Source organism: Dermacentor variabilis, chromosome 6, assembly GCF_050947875.1.
Source record: "Dermacentor variabilis isolate Ectoservices chromosome 6, ASM5094787v1, whole genome shotgun sequence".
Classification (NCBI taxonomy): Eukaryota; Metazoa; Arthropoda; class Arachnida; order Ixodida; family Ixodidae; genus Dermacentor; species Dermacentor variabilis.
Window position 1 is genome coordinate 145,723,582 of NC_134573.1, and position 18,925 is coordinate 145,742,506.

An 18,925-nucleotide genomic window follows, 5' to 3' on the forward strand; every position below is an offset into this window, starting at 1 on the left:
CTTTGCTCTCTCCATCTGCACGAATCATTCGCCATCCTTCGCGGACACTTTCACGCTAGAATGAGCACAACTGCGTTGTTCGAAGTTAATACACATTGTACAGGTGACACCAGTAGGAACACAAGAAAGTGACACCTAGATTAGTTTGTTCGTCGTTATACACACGTCGCGTTAGTGTCCGTTCACGACGCGCCTCAAGGATCAGTGAGCTCGCGAGCTGAGGCGGAGAACAATTCCTGTGGATGACAGGGATGACGCTTAAAGCGGGCTTTTTTTTTTTTTTTGTCTCAAAGCACGGCGGTTTTCAATGAGCTCTTTACCTTCGTGCATGACGTCAGTGCTCAAAGTTCAGACGTACTCTGTTCAGTAGGTGCCGGTTTCTTTTCTCGAGTATAGAATGCACATGCAGCCTCGATCAAAGCTGTAACCGAGCATGCAAGAGCGGGACACATTGTGCACCGTTGCTTAAATTTGAGTACTACATATTTAATAAAAATGTTTCTATAGTACAAGATGAAGTAGAAACGGGCAGTCAGAAAGGTGACAGCGTGTTGCCTGCAAGGAGGAGTGTTGCTAGCTACCAGGCGGATCTAGCCTGTTTAAAAAAAGAAAAAAAGCGTTAGGTCTTTGCTCCGCCAGATATCCAGTTCACTGTCCCTCACACTTCCTGCAGCTTTGAGGTGGCCGTGCTGACGGCGCTATAGCCCCGATGACGTGGTGAGCGTGGTGTGACCACTAAACATTAACCCAGCATATATTATGCAGAATTCACACGCAAAAAAAAAAAAGAATCCTGTGGATGACAGGGATGATGCTTAAAGCGAACTCCTTTTTTTGTCTCAAAGCACGGCGGTTTTCAATGAGTAAAAAAAAAAAAAAAACTGTTCCGACACCGGGAATCGAACCCGGGCCTCCTGGGTGAGAGCCAGGTATCCTAACCACTAGACCATGCCGGAGATTGCTCCTGCTGCTCCTTCAAGGCATTTTGGCGTTCTGGCCAGTGTGAGAAAGGCGATGATAGCTTTGTGGAAAAAAATGCTGCAGACGTTAAAAGTGATAATGACTCGAAGGGGGAGTCAGTACTTCAGTGCTATCGCATCAGGTGTCTCTCCTGTGCCGAGAATCGAGTTGCGTGTCCTGAACCTCCTTATCGCAGCCCTCACGGCCCCTCTGATATTCCTATTGTTATTCGGTATGCTGTTTTGCTATAGAGCTACTGTAATCAGCGACGCAGCCAGGATATATCTGGAAGCGTTCTATTGCTTTCCTTTTTTTTTTTTGCATGGCGGTGGCGGGGAGGGGGGGGAGGGTTTGTTACATACCAAAACCACAGTCTGACCAGCTGAAGTTCTTTAACGTGCACCTAAATCTAAGTACACGAGTGTTTTGGAGGTATCTCGACCTGCTCGCAACATGTTTCTCATCATCCATCTAGCAGGAGTTATCAAAATATTTCGCCGTGTCCCGATACCGCAGCATTGTCGGGACAATGCAGTTAAAGCCCTCCTTTTAAGGCAGGGCTTTAACTGCGTTTTTTTTTTTTCTGCCAACATATACTAACCGAAACTCAGTGACCGACACCAGTCCTGCTACATCGACACGCATACAGACACAGTTCGGGGAGCGCCACAGGATTCAATTTTTTTTTTTTTTTTGGAACCTGAGCAACATCCGCAGGCGTTATTTCTTTCTCGTCGTCAATAATTGACGCTAATTACACTTCGCTGGAGAGTTAATTTCTTTTTCGGAGTTCTGTCGTGCTCGGTGAATGCGAGTATTCGTGTAGCGCTTCGATCCTTTCACCTGATCTTCGCGGTCACGTAACACACAACGGAAGCGCGCGCCGCCTTCCGCTCCATGGCTCGCATGCAAAGAGCAACTCCGCATACACAGACAGCGAGGACCACGCTTTCCTCCGGGGGGGAAACCACGCATGCTGATGAAAACGAGGGGAGGGCCTGGTGGCCCACGTCTTACGACGGAACGTATACCGCTCTCGCTGACAAAAAAATAAATAAAGTAAAAAATGCACATGGCCGCGTCGCGCACAGCCGGTGACTCAGGCAAAGCTCTGCGCTCGCTCTCACTGAACCAGACCACGAGCGATGACGAACGCTCTTTTGCGCCAGTCCGGGCCACCCACAACCCGCCAAGAAAACGGAAAGGAACAAAAAGACAAATACCAGCGGCGCGAGCCCACTACGTGCACCGACGAGACAACGCCAGCGACGGCGCGCGCCACTTTGTCTTGTTGTTGTCGTTGTTGTTGTTGCTGCTGTTGTTGTTGTTGCTGCTGTTGTTCTTCTTCCTCTTCTTCTTCTTCTTCTACTTCTGTCCTTGTTCGTGACGCCGTTTGGTATTCCTCTAACCGCGCTCCGTTTCCTAAGCTAGCGCAGCAACTGCCATATGCTAATACCCACTTCTGCAAATTTGTCGGGTGCTGCAGCCCCCCCCCCCCTCCCCATTCGCTTCCACTTCGCGTCTACTATTTCGTTTTGTTCCTCGGTCGGTCTTCGCTTCCCTCCGCCGCGTCCGCGGCGTCGGTTGGAGGATGACATATGCAGGAGACCTTCGGGGGGGGGGGGGGCGTTGGTGAGGCTCTTCTCCAGCGCTTGCAGGGGTTCCAGGCGCGCGCACGCACAACCACATGGCGCGGCGCGCGGTGTTTACGAGCGTCATCGCGCGCCTCCGTCGCGCCGCGGCACTGCTGTGAGTGTCCAGCTGGAGCCCTCGCATTTGTGCGCGTCCGCCTCGAGAAACCCCCAGTTGTTTACGAGGCGCCCTACCTGTCAGCTCGACTACACATTGTGAAGGGATTAGAATAATCCGACGCAGTCAACTTTTTTTTTTCTCTCCAATGACCTCTCTCTTGCCAGGTTTGCCCGCGTGCCCCGCGGACGATGAGCGGCGAATATTGAGTGCGCGGCCCTGGATGAGGGGAGGCGTGAGTGCGATGTGTGGTGAGCAAATGTCGATTTTGTTTAGCAGTGGCCGTCAGCGCTTATTCTGGGGGGGGGGGGGGGGGAGGGGGTTGGCTCACGGGTCCTTATGCTGCACTTGAGAGGCTCTAATGCGTTATCGTTGGCGCATGCCTCTCATTCAACTATAGTCCGGCGACTTCCGCACGAAAGTCCTCCTCCTACTATAACTTCGTGTGAATTTTCTTCTATCTATCTATCTATCTATCTATCTATCTATCTATCTATCTATCTATCTATCTATAATCTCTCTCTGTTTCTACCTTGTTCCATCTGCTGGAACCGGGATCGCCCCATATATGCCTTTGATTGCAATGCCACTGTGATCGTCCCGTGCTGCAATCCGCATAACTTAAAATCCTAGCGAGGACACATATCGTACAGTCGTTGGTATCAGAATGGGCTCGCCGGAGCCTTTCACACCGCCTTTCGCGATGGGCCATTCTCAAAACGTGTTAGCGCTTTGGATTTTGGACTGAACCCGCCGTGGTTGCTCAGTGGCTATGGTGTTGGGCTGCTGAGCACGAGGTCGCGGGATCGAATCGCGGCCACGGCGGCCGCATTTCGATGGGGGCGAAATGCGAAAACACCCGTGTGCTTAGATTTAAGTGCACGTTAAAGAACCCCAGGTGGTCAAAATTTCCGGAGTCCTCCACTACGGCGTGCCTCATAATCAGGAAGTGGTTTTGGCACGTAAAACCCCAAATATTATTATTATTTTGGACTGACCAGACAGATCGGTGCGATAATAAGACCCGTGCGAGGGTCCCGTTGCAGTCTTGTTCTTTGCAGTCCTCGTCTGCACACTTTATACGCTCTAGTTAACCGACGACGTAATGATAATGATAAACTGATTAATTTATCGCGTTAAAATGACGAATTTTCTCGCAGCTTCTGCATGCGCAGCCTGGAATTGATAACTGCAAACCCCGACGCGGCTGCGATAAGATTCGCGGTGCACTTGTCAGTATGACCGTTCCGACGAGGACGTAAGGCTTTCCGCTAGAATCATAGCCCGTCTGATGGCTGTGTGAATTACGGAGCTACGAAGTACTGGGAGTCAATTTATCGAGGCATGGCGACTTCCAAGAGACCTGTCTAAGAGAGCTTCCTGCATTGTCGCGTTATCAACTGGCGCACTCAAAAAGTTGTTTGCTTTTCGTTTTCTCGCTCTTCCTTTCCTCTTTCCTCCCCTCCTTCCTATCTTCCATTTCTGTGTTGCTGTCACCTCGCTTCAGAAGAGCAGGCAGGCGTTGTGCCCCTTCCGGTGGCAGTTGCCAGCCTGCTCCTCGCTTTCCCTTTCATGTTAACTGTGTATATGTGTATATGTGTTCAAAACAAATAATAATAATAATAAATAATTAGAGGGTGCACCCAACTATGCAAAAGGAAGTACAAAACATCACCGTGCGCACATGCAGGCCGATCATTATTAAGTTTTACGGAATCTTCAAAAGATCGCCTCTACCAGATAGCATAATTCTTGTCCTTGAGCAGTGTGTCGTTGAGAAGAGGCGGACATTAGTAGCATGAGAAATAGAAACGCATATTCAACTAATTAACAAACACCAGTTCCGAGATATTATTTCTCAAAGTGGTGGCACGAAATACATGGGCGTTCCAGTTACTTTTGTGCTTCAATGCATAAAAGAGCGTTTTGTTAAAAAGGTAAGTGGAACACCAGCGCATTATTACGGCGAGTCTGATAGCGCGTCTTTCCAAACTGGTGTCGTTTTGGAAATTAATTCCCAGTGGATACGCCTTGCAAACTAACCGGCTACAATTGGCAAGTTTCCATATGCGCCGTAATGTGATCAATTACGAAGCGAGTTTTGTTAACTACTTAAATTTTGTGTTTCGATTTACCGTACAAGCAACGCTCGCCTCTCCGAATAATACAGCTCAGGTATACAGCCCAAGACTCTTCGAAGTCAGAATGAGAGCCGTATAAATCCGCACTCTTAACCCAAGCATAGGGAGCGCTTCGTTTTAAGGTATCGAAAGAAAAAGAAATTTAAGCTTGATGTTGTTTTGGAGTAGAAGGCATGGGACATGTAAGCTTTCTAAATCTAGTGATTCTTGGGAAGCAGACCCGGTTCTACAAATAAACTTGGTGGCCTTCCACTCTGTGAAGATGGATAATCAGTGAAGCTCTGTATGTGGGCCCCTCAATAGCATACTGCACCTCCGCCGCGGCTAGGACCGGCATTGCAGTGTCCTCGGAATCGGCGCACGTATGGGGAGTGCTTAACGCCTGCTTCAGCTCCGCAACGGGTCGGCCCATGCAATGCACTAGCCTCGGGATCGGCGAACGTACGGGGAGTTTTGTGTCGACACGCGGACACCATCCTGGGCAAACTAGCCCTTAACAGCTTCATTGTAAAAAAAAAAAAAAAAGCATGTGCTCTAGTCTGTGTAACCTCGGCGTTCCAACAAAATGTGTCCCACGATTTGCAGCGCACCAGAGTTAACATGGAAGGGGTTGGCGGTCCAGTCCAAGACGGCACAGCAGGTATACCTATCGGTGTCTCTCTTTTGTCGAGGTTATTCGCACGGGCACCCGACCAGCGTTCCTCGATTAAAAAAATGCCAGCAACTCTACCAACCTTCATGTCGAATGTCGGCGTGTCGTCTTGGCGGAGGCCCGGATGACGTTATGGGCTGATCACGAATCCTGCTGGTTCGGCGTTCAGAGCACACGGGTAAGACACGAGCGGAGTCTCAGCGACGCAACCACATACGATAGAGCCTCACGGAAGATGTCGGGGCGCCCCTTATATACGACGGGGCGAAGTCGTACCATCCCCTCATACGACATAGCTATGCCAACGCCGGAGACACATCAAAGGAGAGGGTTGGGGGGGAGGCTGTTTCATTCAGGTGGCGGCCGGACCCCGGGGTTGGGCGAGTGAGCCAACACCGACGGTGGGGTTAGCGCCGTTCAAAGGCGCGGAGCGTTGCAATGCGGGCGACTGAGGGGCTAATGAGTCCGCAAAGGTGGCCCCGTTGCGTCAGGAGGACCGGGCGCGCGGTCTCCTGCGTCCCCCCCCCCCCCTCGTGGCATGCCCCCTAACGAGATCTTCGACGCGCCACAAAAGGGAAGGTCAGTCGAGACGCCGCTTGGTGGTCGTCACCCTGCAGCGCGGCGTACGTACTCTGGCGCCTTCCTCAGCCTGGCGGCTTCGGTCAGCGATGCTGCTTCGGCAGCTCCGAACGAAAGCGCGGAGTTTTGTCGCCTTCCGAGTTGCCCGCGGTGTCGAAAGCTCGCGCGGTGGCGTGAAGATGGAGCCTTCTCTCCGACACCTCCCATGTGTGTGTATAGCGACCATAGTCGTCGCCACCCTTAAAGAGCCACAAGGCGTCCGAACGACGCGAGTTAGACGGCCGTGATGGCCCGTACTCGCATGGTTCGACCTCCTCTCCGTGGCGGACAAAATTCAGTCTTCGAGACCTCGCCATTGACATGCAACGAAATGCGATTTGCTGCACGCGTGCCTTCAGCACGCCGTATACACTTTCTTTTACCAATCACTCTTTCGTGTCGGTTAGCAGTTCGTCTGACCCGTCGCGGTGGCTTTTGCGGCTATGGCGTTGCACTGCTATGCGCGAGGTCGCGGGATGAAATCCCGGCAGCAGGGGCCACATTTAGATTGGGTTGAAATTCGAAAAAGCCGGTGTCCCGTGCATTGGTGGCACGTTAAAGATCCCATGGTGGTCAAAATTAATCCGGAGTCACCCACTATACTGCGCGCCTCATAATCAAATCGTGGTTTTGGTACGTAAAACGCCAGGATTCATTCATTCAGCGGTTCATCTCATATCCTTCATGTTATGCGAACAAACTTCAGTCATCGAGTCCCCGTACGTATTTCTCCCCCTGAATAATAATGACATCATCATCATCATCATCATCATCATCAATTTCAGAAGCAATGGGTCTTCGCAGTACCCCCCACGTGTTGCGACTGAATCTTATGTACTGCGACCTATTCTCTTGCCAACTTTTCTCTTACCATGAGCAGCAGCCCGCGAGTTGAGACCGAAGATTTTTCCCACTTGAGAGACACCTCGCTGCGCGCTGCTATTGGGCCAGAACGACTATTGCGCAATGGCGCGGTTGGGCGACTCGCCCACTTGGAGACACGAATCCTTTCAATTTCCTTATCAGCAACGAGTTGCCAATTAATTGCCCCACTGTCAGCACGCACAGTTTGTTGGCGCGAGAAATCCCCCAATCAGGTCGCGGTCACGCACGCTCCTATGCGCGATCGATTAACGGTCAATGCCTTTAGCATGTAACGATATCGCCGACAGCACAGATGCCGACGGGCAGTGACACACGAGGGCAGTGACAAGGACGGAGTGTATATATGCGTGACGTGACATAACCGGAAGCTCGGACGTCCCAGTGCAAGGCTCCGAGCGAGGCTAGCTGCGCGTGCGAGGCGGCACTTCGCTGCTTGACGCAATTTGAAGACACGCGCCGTTCCACAAATGCTTCCCGCGCAAGGATGAAATTATGCACAACGGACGGGTGTAGGTGTCACTGGAAGCTCGGGCGAAGGCCAGACGAACGAGCCTCCGTAAGTCGGCACGAGACGGCCGATGCGACGAGAAGCATCAAAATCGTTCATGACGCGGGTGTCGACGCCTGGGCTGTCCGCATGTCGTCTGTGAACTTTCTCTTCTGCGCGCAAACAGCTGGGGGTCCTTTACTATGTAGGCGTAAACGGGCGCTCCGTTAAAGGGGTGCCAGAACCCCGTCTCTCTCTCTCTGTTTAATTGAAATGAAAATAAAAGAGATGTAGTCACCCTATAATGGTTAGTGGTACAGGCCGGAGCACCTTTCTTTTATATTTCTCTTTCAGCACCCTATAATGGTGACGGCTACTCCTTTTCTAATAGACGATATATATATATATATATATATATATATATATATATATATATATATATATATATATAGTCATCTATCATCAGCCTGGTTACGCCCACTGCAGGGCAAAGGCCTCTCCCCCATACTTCTCCAACTCCCCCATTCATTTAGTAATTGTGGCCATGTTGTCCCTGCAAACTTCTTAATCTCATCCACACACCTAACTTTCTGCCGCCCCCTGCTACGCTTCCCTTCCCTTGGAATCCAGTCCGTAACCCTTAATGACCATCGGTTATCTTCCCTCCTCATTACATGTCCTGCCCATGCCCCCCATTTCTTTTTCTTGATTTCAACTAAGATGTCATTAATTCGCGTTTGTTCCCTCACCCAATCTGCTCTTTTCCTATCCCTTAACGTTACACCCACCATTCTTCTTTCCATAGCTCGTTGCGTCGTCCTCAATTTGAGTAGAACCCTTTTCGTAAGCCTCCAGGTTTCTGCCCCGTACGTGAGTACTGGTAAGACACAGCTGTTACACACTTTTCTCTTGAGGGTTAATGGCAACCTGCTGTTCACACACACACACGCACGCACACACACACACACACACACACACACACACACACACACACACACACACACACACACACACACACACACACACACACACACACACACACACACACACGCACACGCACACGCACACGCACACGCACGCACACGCACGTACGCTTCACACAATCACACGTGTCTTTTCAAGCACCTGCAGTGGACACTCGTCGCTCACTTCTTTCTCTCTTTCCTGTTGTTTGCAAATCCGTCGCCTTTTCATTCCACCGTACCTTCACAACCCCGCTGCTCTGAGGCAGGTGAGCGTCGCGCGGCATTCTCCGAAGGCTGTTTCCAGCCCGTCTCTCAAGAGTGTCTTGCTCGTGTTCTCCCGCCCCTCTCAAACATATGACCAAAACTATAATAGCCGCAATCTACATGCGTAAACATCGCGTGGAAAATCTGCCATCCTTGCTTCGTGCAGCGTATCGCCTGGCTGGACACTGCTTTTCGTTCGCGGGGAGAGTTATAGTCCGAGCGTCGGGCATACGGCTACGAGCCAACGAGTGGCACTACAACGCAGAACCACCCCCCCCCCCCCTCCTCTTCCAACCCTTCCGCTCGCTCCGGCTCTGTCCGCCCCACCAGCGTTCTCGAACGCCCTTGGGGCGGTGAAGGGAGGCAAGGCAGCTGAAGGAGCGGGCACGGCGTGGCCGAAGAGCGCGTCGTGCCCGGCACTGCGGCGGCGGCGTCGTCCGGCGTCGCGTCCTCGTTCCAATTCCGGCGGTCGCTCTCGCTTCGCTTCCTCATCAGAGACATCTCTCGGCGCGGTCGCCGCCGCTTCTTTTCCCCGCCCAGGCAAATTAAATGGCGAAGGTCAGCGGAGCGGAACCGCCGGCGACGCGGCTCCGTCAGCTTAAGGCTCGGTTCGCCATGAATATGCGCGGGCGCATCATTAGCGGCGCGGGCCACCACAGCTGGGGGCTGCTGCCGTGCTGCGTCGACCAGCGCCGGAGAGAGACGCTGCTCGGCGTGGCGACCGGATAAACGCCGCGCCGGCTAAGCCTCCCGGGAGGTCGTATAACAACAACGACTCCTGGAGTGGCAGTCACCTGTCCCAGCTTGTACGAGGGGAGGACGGGCGACACCGTGGGTATTCCGATCGGTTAACCTGAGCTTGGTGCAGGAGAAAAGTGTCACGCAACCAGGGAACCGCGCGTTTTCACGAAACCTTTCTTTTTTTTTATTGAAAGGAAAAGTAAAATAAAGAGGCGTAAAAGTAAAAAAGGAGCTACTCCTTTTCTCATAGCGGAAACAACAATGTAAAAACATATATGTAAGAAAATGAGAAGAAATCACGTCCATAGGGTCAGAACTCCACAGTGCACAGTCCTATACGCCCGTGAAAATAACAATATGAAAGTCAAATGCAAGTTGCACCCTAATGAGTTTGTAAACAGTCACAAACACACACAAACACCCGTGATGCAGATTGCGAAGGGCATATAAACAGTATAACACGTAATATACAACTACAAATAATTACAAATTATAGGAACAAGTTATAGTAACCTCGTGTGATTATTCAGCGCAGTATCTAGCACTTGTTAATGATGCCTGTCCCTTCGTAAAAATGTTCAAGTGAGTTCAATGCTTTTCGCTGTGCTATTTCCGATGGCCATGGGCACGAAACCGCGTAAGATTGCCAACCGGACGCTTTTCCGTTTAACTGCACCTACACGTTTCTTCTCTTCCTATTCTATCTTTTTTTCTCTGCATCTCTCTTCTACATGGTAGACGCCAATATGAAAGGGAACAGCTGACTTCCGTTGAGAGCCGAATGTTCACATTTCCGCTTTGCAACAGATGTAAAGTTCCACGGCGGAAATTTTTCACCCCCGGCAAAACTATACGACTATACTGCGAGCGAAATTGAGGTACTATTCTGGCCTACACATTTGCTGGAATGGCTGTTTTAACGCACTGCGTAGTGCATCTCGGACCATATCGGAACCTGTGCCTTTCCAGCTTTCTTCGCGTCGTTGCTCTCGAACTACATGGAAACCTAATGTACTTATTCCAGTTCTATGGGTGATCGATTCACTGAACATACCACGAGCAAAGGGGTAGCTGGCAGCATTTCATAGAGTTGATGAAGACGATAATAATGATGATGATTGCAATCGTTATGAAGGTGGCAGTGATGATGACATGGATGATGATGATAAAGATGACGATGCTGATGATAATCGATCACAATAATTGATGACGTCGATCAAACGATCTCGCTCGGGCAGCGGCTTTCACACTACATCATAAGGGTTACACACACCATTCTCAACAACAACTCGTCAGGAAGACATTGTCTTTCATCGACTTCAACTGGAGGTTGAATCGCCCTCCAACGTTTTTCAGATTCGTATGCATGGACCTCCGTATGTCGCAAGATGTACCTGCCCTGACGAAAACAAATTCCCGTCGTCGAAACATTGGCCGCTGGCTGAGGCTTCCCTAGCTCGACCACTCACCGTCGATCGCATTGCGTGATCTGGTTTGGCTGATGTGCGGCAGGAGTGAAGCGGGTCCAGTTCCGGTATTACATCGTACGAGTGATTCAATAGAATTTCTGGCGCAACGACGCCGAAACGGCAAATTTACAGTGTCCCAGATGCCCACGGCTAAGCTCAAAAAGCCTGCGGGCCGGCTTCACCTTTTGGGCACGACTTCCACTCCGGGGGCCTCTTTAGAACCTCCTTCTGCTGAGACTCCCTGCTTCCCCGTCATCTGCCTTACACAATCGGACGGAGCCGGCCAAAAAATCCCTTTGCGCCGGGTCCGCCTTGTCAACTTCGGCTTGTTGATTCATTGCCTAGCACGCGCCGTGGCCGGTCGTCAATGCGAGTCGTTTGCGCGGGGGGCAGTGGGGGAGGGGGAGGGGTTTGCACAAGAGCAATTGATGCACGCGTGCCGAGTCGGTCGATTGTAAACAAAGAATGGGCACGTTGTGTTAGGCGGATGTCGGCGTAATAGAGGTGCACTTTACCCTCTTCTGGCGCAGACGACCTGCAGCGGATATTTAATTGTTGCCGAAGGCCCATTGTTGCTCCCATTGGCTGGCGATAACGGCGCGTGACGTCACTCCTCGGCGCGAGCAGAAGTGCGCTGCCGCGAGGTTAAAACGAGGTTTTCTTTTTTTTTTTCCCTGGGCTATTTATTCTGATGACACCACCTAGGTTTGCTAGTCATACGACGACCGCGCATCTATAGTTGCTGCACTCTCCAAGAAAGGTGCACATTTTTTTCCGCGGTATACTTTACCTTATAGTACAATGGCGCGCAATAACACATGTCCATAGGCAGAAGCGATGCACAAGACACGAGCGAGGATGCATCGGACATGCAGTGAGGGACATAAAAAGCTGACATTTGTCGTCCTCTATATATTTAACGTCGTTGCCACGCGTACGCAATTTTGCCAGCGCTTTACCAGTTTTACCATTATACACGTACTTTCATAGTGTTTCTTTTCTCTTCTTTTTCTAAGGTCAGCTATGCCGCACAGAAGGAACTTTCGATGTCGGATATAGCACCCTTAACATCTGACGGGGTTCCGTCAATGCCACGGAAATTAAACAAGAAAAAGCGCGGGCACACATGAAATTCCAAATGGATTCTTGAAACGCTTTGCAGCACGGGTTGCAGAATATATGTCTTCTTTTTTTCAGTTTTCGTTAAACACTAGTGGACTTTATGCATATCGGAAAACGGCGCGCGTTGTGCCTATACACAAGAAAGGGGATAAAGCTAATATTAAAGAACTATAGGCCTGCGTCGATTACTTCTATTTGCTCGAAACGCATGGAGCATGTCATAGCGGGTTATATATCAGGTCTTGTATAACAAAAATGTTTTGTCCCCATTTCAACACGGTTTCATAAATTGGAAATCTACGACGACTCCGCTACATACCCCTGTGCGTCATATTTTAACGGCATTAAATCACTCGGGGTCAATAGATGTGTTTTTTTTCTTTATCGACTTTAGCAAAGCATTCGACCTAGTATCGCATGGAAAATTGTTACGTAAGCTAGAATTCATTGGTCTATTTTGCTTTTTTACTGAATTGGGTGGAAGCTTATTCGCAGAATAGAAGTCAGTTTGTTGTGGTGGTTGATCAAGCTTCCGATATCTTTCCTGTCTCTTCTGGTGTGTCGCAGGGCAGTGTACTGGGTCCTTTGCTGTTTTTAGCGTATATAAATGACTTACCTGAATTTGTGTCTGACTCGGCATGTATAAAACTTTTCGCAGATGACTGTATTATATACAAAAAAATATTGCGCGAAAGTGAACGCATGCTGTTTTACTGGATCGGTTGTTGAAGGTTGAGCAGTGGTGTCGAACATGTGACATGGAAGTTAACATTAAAAAAAAGAAAAGGCGTCTTACTAAAAACTACACGTAAAGTACATCGTAGTATTTATGCCTGTGCACTTTATAATCGAGAAATAGGACAGGTAACTGAACACAAATAGGCGTTACACTCAGTTTAAAATTTTTCTGGTCAGCTCGTGTTTGTGACATTTGTGCTTCAGCATGTAGCGAATTGTGTTTTTTTTTAAAGAAGAAAATTAGGAAACGCTCCAACAAAGCTCACATTATTGGTATACAAAACATATGTCTGGTCTAAAATAGAATATGCTTCCGTGATTTGGTATCCCCACGATAAGCAGACTGTACGAAAGCTAGATATGTTACAAAGGAACGCTGACAGGTTCATTTATGGGAAATACAGAAGGAATGACTTCCCTACTAAGCTTATGCGTGAAATGAAGTTCCAACATTACAAATATGCGCATGTAGAAAATATATACTCGCATGGCGTATTTGCATAATATGTTAATAGGTAATCTAGACATGTCCACATGTCTAACACTCAAGTACTCGAAGGACTCGATACATGCACAATCATGCGCTGAAAGCAGTCTTTGCAAAAACAAATGCATTTAAGGAGAGTGTCTTCTTTTCTTCCTTTTTTTTTGCCAAGGACGATTTCAGACTGTAACGCCCTTCCTAAACTATTTTTGAGGCCACTTGAACATATGTTGTTTCGTTAGTGCACTTTTTATTTGAATTTATGTTTTTACAGTTGTAGAGATACATGACCCTGTTCATTTGTTAGTGTATTCGAATACTCATATTTGTTAAGGTTTCGTCTACTAATAAACTATGTCTGATACTCGCTTTTTTGCAGTTCTCTTTTTATCATATTCCACTCCTGCTTGGGACAATCTGGTATGCAGTACTGTGAGAAATAACTAACTAACTAAATAAACAAATAAATAAATATGATACCTCGAATGCATGTGCCTCTCGCGTATAGTCTACACCATAAAGTCGGGCTCACTTGTTATGTCGGATAGTGTTGCAGGCTTCGTCGACACTGAAACACTACGGAAATGCGTCTGTACCTCTCTCATACAGTCGATAACAGTGAGCTCTCTTGTTAAGCGGTCATTCGCCACTCGGTGAAAAACAGCGGTGGCAACGACGCGAGAGACGGTACGAGCAATCAATCGTCTTCGCGTACTTCACTAACATGTATTGCCCTATACGATCTGTGGCGCGCACTCAGCGCAGATCATGTTTAATGTACCATTAAGACATATGATCGTTAACTATACCTAACTAGTTATCTGCATCGTTACTACAGGCCGCGCCCTTTAGCAGAGCAGAGCAAGACGGGATCGTCAGACTGCGGCATCGACACATGAACCTCCGCTTCGCTATCTTTAAAACATCGGGATTCAAATGAAGCCACATGGTCAGCCTAGCCGAAAATTATCAAGATTGAACCTGTGCTTAATTATAATTCGGCACACCCGCGCAGCGTTGGAGAACGTAAATCAAGCCAGTTTTAACAAACGCACCTCAAATTTGCGTTGCGGATCATACCGCCAGATATCGAACAGGGCCATCGGACCAAGCAAGGCTACAAGCCTGTTTGCGAACCGGACTCTTAGACATCTGTGTATCTATACACTTCCTGCAAGCCTTGCGTTTAAAGCGATGCATATCGGCTGGCTAAACACCCTTTCTTAGAGAGAGAAAAAATGAAAGAAAGATTTTGACACTGGTTAAGTCGAAATCTCAGTGGTCGTATGTGTGCTCGCTGCTAGCGTCCTCTGATGCCTTTATGATGTATAAGGGGCAATATATAGCGTTTGAGATGTCGTAACGTGTTAATAGATTTACGCATACGCACACAACAGGCCATCTTTTTTAATCAGCAACTGGTTTTGTATCTCCGTAAGGATTATCCCGTTCTTCTAACTGCAGAAGCCGATAAAGCTATCTAGGTCTTTATGAAGAGGCGCAATTGAGTGGCAGAAAATGAGGCGAACTATTTGACAGCGGCCTTCAATTGACTCTCTCGCAACCTCGGCAAAGTGAAACTACGCAGTTGGGCAAAAGAAGGAGGGTGACGTGAAGAAAATCTAGAAGATTCAAAGGGTAACACTGGCCTATAGCAACTTAACTACACCATCTATGATTTATCTTCTCCCATTATTAGATGCGGAACACCAAAAGTTCGGCCCCAGAAAAAGCGTGCTATCCCAAAACCTTAGGAAAAACACTAAAAACAAAAAATGGTTAAAATACAAAACACTGCACAATGTGTATTAAAAAATAGCAAAACACTGACAAAGTCCACGGAAAATATAGAGGGGGGAAAAGTTTATAAGGCCATAAGGACAGCACAAACATAAACAGGTTATGAAGCATAGATCATATAAAGTGCTGCACACAAGAAACTTACTTACGAAGTCACTGTCCAAGATAAAATCCAGTTGAGCCTCGAGAACCTCTGCTTGTGGGGTGCGCGACCAGGACCCAAGCACATTTTTGAAGGAGAAAGGGAGCCGATCTTTGGGACAATTTTTTTTTTTTCCTTCGTTTTTGTATTCCCGGATTGGCCAGACTGTATACGAGCTGCGACTTTCTTCCAAGTAGCTTTGACGTAACCAGCATCTCCAGTAGTCTTAGTCAGTCGGGGACGGCAGATCGAAGAGACTCATTACGTTGTCGTAACATCGAGATAGAAATCATGGAGGAAGGAAATAAACTCCAAAGTCATCTTTGGTGAGCAAACTCTCCGAGAAGACATTCGCTTTGCTTTGTTTTTCCCCTCGCAGTATCGGAACAACAGGCGGCCTCTGAGAGTCAGCGTATTGGCCGGGAGTGTTTGGTTTCCGGTAGTTGTTAACTGTTACGCACTTGTTCGGCCTTACTGTCGTACACTCTTAAGCAAAATTACACCCTTCTGCAAGACAGCAGTAATCGTCATCTGTCTCGTCCGCATTTCCTTTCTTTAATGTGGCGAGCCCGGTACTTCCAAGTCACGAACGGCATGCCCGTTATCAAGATGACAGAGCATTTCTCGACAGGAAAGTAGCGAGCGCAGCGTTTTCAGAGAAGGAAACGCAAGCAAGACAGATGACGATTATTGTTGTGTGGCAAATATACACGTACCCCAAAGGGTGCACATTTGCTTAGGAGTGTAGCTGTGCCTGTAGAGTGGGAGCACTACAACCTACACGCTGAGGGAAACTGCACCACCCTTAGGAGTGTTTTCTCGTGTATATAACCCACCCTCCTAAATCCACAGAAAAGGGTGTTTAAGCGAAGTAATACATCCGCTTTAAAGGATGATTTCTTGGCGTTGCGCCCCTTCCCCCAATGTGCGTTTTGCGGAAATGCACACTTTGTTTCATTTTAACAGCGATATCTTTTGTTATATCCCTCCCTTAGTCTTTGGGATGTCCACCGAAGTAATCCGGAAGTGCTTTCAGAGACGTTAAAAAAGAATAAGCGAAGAAAGAAAAAGCTTCCGCCGCCTCGATTTGAACTGATGTCCTGGCCGTCGGAAGTCCTACTTTACGACCACTCCCGTTTTTCTTTTTTCTTTGTTTCCGACACTACCAAACGGAATATTACAGCACCTTAAGAGTGCAGTAGCGCCTCCACGTGCTATGATAGGCTGACGCCATGCTCTACAGTGCTTCAGTTTAAATCAACACCAAGGTTAGAACAATTTAAGTGAATATATCAGTAAGATGTGAAAGGCAGGAGGAAGAGAAGTGTACAGAGTAGTTGTGCCTTTCCACTTTACGACCGGGGCGCTCCACCTCCACAATAAATTCTGAGTTCATATCGGCTGAGTATATTGCCCCGAATGCATATGCACATTTTATTCCAACCGATAGTGAATGAAACGGCGCAAGACTTACTGTGCACAATACTGGGCCGTCCCCAATGTTACACCATAAAGAACATGCGCATGAGAAACTATGATTGGCTGACGCGCTATGATTAGCTGACAACTGTCAGCTTACGTATAAAACAACGCCGAGGTCAAACAACTTAAACGAAATCAGGGGTAAAAAGCAGAAGGCAGAATATGAAATAAAAGGAAAAACTATGACTTTCTACTTGGGCCCCGCCATGTACATGACGTAACAGGTCGACATCCATAGACACCGAGACTATACGTCGTGCTCGAACAATGATGCAGCGAAAACCGCTGGTAAATAGGCACTGATTGCATTTCACTTGCTTGAAATGCTGAAGTTCCCGAACACCCTTAAATTCTGCAAGGTATACACGCTTTGCATAAAACACCCTTCTAGCGCCTCTGCAAGGGTGTTTTGCTAACCAATGTATCAGTTTTCAAAGTGAGCAAATAAAGAAAGAAGGAAGGGTGCAAAAAGGGTGTTTCGACGTAAGATCCCCCGTTGGGGGTGTACTTTTTCTTAGTGCGTGCACTCTCAAAAATGTTTGCACCCTTTAGGGCTTATGTTGTTCGAGAGCAATAATCGTCATCTGCCTTGCCTGCGTTTCCTTTCTTGAAAACTCTGCGCTCGCTACTTTCCTGTCAAGAATGCAATGTGACGTTGATGACGCGCATTTCGTGCGTGACCTGGAAGTACTGGACACGCAGCGTTGAAGGAAAGGCGCGCAAGATAGATGACGATTATTTTTGTGGGACAACATAAACCCCAAAGGGGGGTGCGAATTTCTTCTGAGACTGTGCCACACGCTCTGACGTCACGGGTTGCGCGTAATTGAGTTGTGCGACGCTCTCTCCTAAGCATTTCCCTTCCTCCATGTGAGAAAGCCAGATCAGGCTATAGCTCGTTCCTCATACATGTTTCAGGTCAACAGAAAGACTATCGTTTAGATAAAAATGACCCCTATTATAGGATGCAACTTAACGCGCATATCTATGCATGGGCACTTAACAAATTAATCGTGTTTATTACGATAACTACAGTAACTGCATGCACAAATGCAGTAAGACTTTCCATGTAGCTAAGTACAACTGTCGTAAGCCGCAGCCAAAGTTCAGGATATATAGCAGTTAACGCAGCTGCTCCTTTCTCAAATGACACGCAGGAGATGAAGTACGCCAAAGATGTGTTTGGTTTCATTCCTTTTCTAACAGTATCCAGAAAAAATACGCCCCGGATATTGTGCACTGTTCTGTGATCCTTCGCTGTTCCCCATCACTTTGTTGGCTGGGGAACGCCCACGAAAGACCAATTTAAAGCACGGATGTACACTATACAATGCGCACGCGCACAACATGTCGTCATGTTAGCGCAGTGTGCAAGGACGTCGCTGGGGCTTCGTCTGAACGTGACCCAACGCGGTCGCGTGACGATTAACGAACGGCCGGGTTTTGCCCAGTTCGAATTTCGGACTGACGATATTCTCACTATCGCGGATAACGCGTGGATGACTTTATAGTGTGATTCGATCACGTGACCGTACACACCGCGATCAGGGCGAATACCTTGTAAAAGAATCGCGCGTGCGAGTAAGAGAGTTCTCTATACACCAGGGGACTGAGCAAAAAGATAGACAGAAATGGTGGTAAGAAGGAGAAAACGATGCAAGTGCACATTCTAATCGGAGATGCGAATATGCAACAAGTGGTTTTTCACGCTCAATGTCTTCCGTCTCGCGGCAATAGCACTCACCACCGCGGCGCATGCGTTCAGCCACTCCGACTTCCTGCAGCACTCTATGTACCAGGCGCTGTTCAAGGCACACAAAGCCTTCTCTCGGCGACACCCGCGAAACTTGCAGCATCGCCCATCGCGCCTTCGGACCTCCCGCGTCGGAAGGCAGCGTAGTACGTGTCGAAGGTCGCTTCGTAATTGCAGCGTCAATCTCTCTCCGAGAGCTCGCACGCATGTGCCTGCAAGATTTCGACGCGAGAAAAACACCCGAGCCACAATGACGCCTCCATATGAAACGTGGCCGCGAGTCGCCACAATTCAATTCGACCCGCGGCCGCTGGATGGATCGCATTTGCATTTCGAAAAAGGCGGCGAGGTACCGCGAAACCCTTTTTGTATTGTCGACTCAAGTTTTACTCGCGTCACGCTTTTCGCCGCGCGTCGATAGGACAACGGTGTTGGATAGGCTGCAGTAAAGAAGAAAGCGGTTAAATACACGC

The 18,925-nt window shown here is 48.5% G+C and overlaps 1 protein-coding gene and 1 non-coding gene across 2 annotated transcripts in view; both read right to left on the reverse strand.

Annotated features, from left to right (window-relative positions):
• LOC142584396 (uncharacterized) overlaps positions 1-18,571 on the reverse strand; it is a 72,338-nt gene extending 53,767 nt beyond the window's left edge. Inside the window, exon 1 of the mRNA XM_075694539.1 lies at positions 18,444-18,571. The gene's annotated coding sequence lies outside the window, so the exon portion shown is untranslated. The remainder of the gene's footprint in view (positions 1-18,443) is intronic.
• On the reverse strand, positions 885-956 carry TRNAE-CUC (transfer RNA glutamic acid (anticodon CUC)). The gene has a single exon. It is a non-coding gene; the product is annotated as a tRNA-Glu (tRNA).
• Positions 18,572-18,925: the final 354 nt, after the last annotated feature.